The following is a 1,913-nucleotide window of genomic DNA, read 5'->3' on the forward strand; positions in this document are numbered from 1 at the left end:
AAGACTTGGAATCAACCCAAATGTCCATCAGTGACAGAGTGGATTAAGAAAATGTGGCACATATACACCATGGAATACTATGCAGCCATAAAGAAAGATGAGTTCGTGTCCTTTGTGGGGACTTGGATGCAGCTGGAAGCCATCATTCTCAGCAAACTATTGCAAGAACAGAAAACCAAATACTGCGTGTTCTCACTTATAGGTGGGAAATGAACAATGAGATCACTGGGACACAGAAAGGGGAACATTACACACCAGGTCCTATTGTGGGGAGGGGGGGGGAGGGATAGCATTAGGAGATATACCTAATGTAAATGATGAGTTAACGGGGGCAGCACACCAACATGGCACATGTATACATATGTAACAAACCTGCACATTGTGCACATGTACCCTAGCACTTAAAGTATATATATAAAAAAAGAACTACCTGAGACTAGGTAATTTATAAACAAAAGAGATTTATAAACAAAAATAGGTTTATAAACAAAAGAGGTTTGACTCACAGTTCTGCATGACTGGGAGGCCTCTTGAAACTTACAATCATGGCAGAAGGCAAAGGGGAAGCAACGCATGTCTTACATGGCAACAGGGGAGAGAAAGAGAGTGAGGGAAAATGATGCCACTCTTTGAAACGATCAGATATTGTGAGAACTCACTCACTGTCATGAGAACAGCATGGGGGAAACTTTCCCCATGATCCAATCACTTCCCTCCAGGTCCCTCCCTGGACATGAGAGATTACAATAGAGATGAGATTTGGGTGGGGACACAAAACCAAACCATATCAGGCTCTATTCTATGTGTCTGTGTGCATATGTAACTAAAATTAGGAGTGAGTAATTAAGAGAAGTGAATTTTCTTGGTGTGGTTTTAGTTGCAAGCAACATAATCCACCTTGGCTAATTTAAGCTGCTGTTTTTTCTTATATAATATTTGGTAGCTCACACAATATCCTGTAGGTAAAGAGAGGCAGACTGAATTATTCTGCCAGGAATGAGATGCAGAAACACAGAGGGCCTCTTGTTGGAGTAAATATCACTGCCATCGTTACTCAACCCTAGGGTACTTCTAGCTCCATCACTGATGCTCCGGAAAGACCAGATTCCTTTGTTCCATGCAGAGAAGACTGAGTTTCATATGCATGGTCTTGCTGATAGGTAGGACCCAATTTCCATGGTTGCTACCAGCTGTTAAGGAATCTAGGAAATGATCACAATGTAGTGGGGGTGTTCACAGATGTAAAAGCACTATAATGAATGTCTACTCTTGGCAGAATATGACAGGATAATGTTAGGTACTAATTTTTTATTTCTTTTGACGTTTTAAAATACAAACATTTCAAGCATATACAAAATACAAAAATTATCTTTGTCCACTTTTTAATGGGGTTATTTATTTATTTTTCTTGTTGAGTTGTTTGAGTTCCTTGTAAGTTCTGGATACCAGTCCCCTAGTAGGTGTATAGTTTGCAAATATGTTCTCCCATTCTGTAGGTTGTTTGTTTACTCTGTTGATTATTCCCTTCACTGTGCAGAAGCCTTTTAGTTTGAATAAGCTCTGTTTGTCTATTTTTATTTTTGCTGCATTTGCTTTTGAGGTCTTAGTCACAGATTCTTTGCCTAGGCCAAGGTCCAGAAGAGTTTTTCCTAGGTGTTCTTCTAAAAGTTTTATAGCTTCGGATCTTACATTTAAAAGAAGACAAACAATCAGCCTACAAAGCCTAAAAACATATAAAAAAAAAGCTCAACATTGCTAGTCATCAGAGAAGTGCAAATTAAAACCACAGTGAGATATCATCTCATACCAGTAATAATAACTATTATTAAACAGTCAGAAACAAGAGATGTTGATGAGAATGCAGAGAAAAGGGAATGCTTATATACTGTTGATGAGAATGCAAATTAGTACAA

The sequence above is a fragment of the Mandrillus leucophaeus genome, unplaced genomic scaffold (assembly GCF_000951045.1).
Source record: "Mandrillus leucophaeus isolate KB7577 unplaced genomic scaffold, Mleu.le_1.0 Scaffold1140, whole genome shotgun sequence".
NCBI lineage: Eukaryota > Metazoa > Chordata > Mammalia > Primates > Cercopithecidae > Mandrillus > Mandrillus leucophaeus.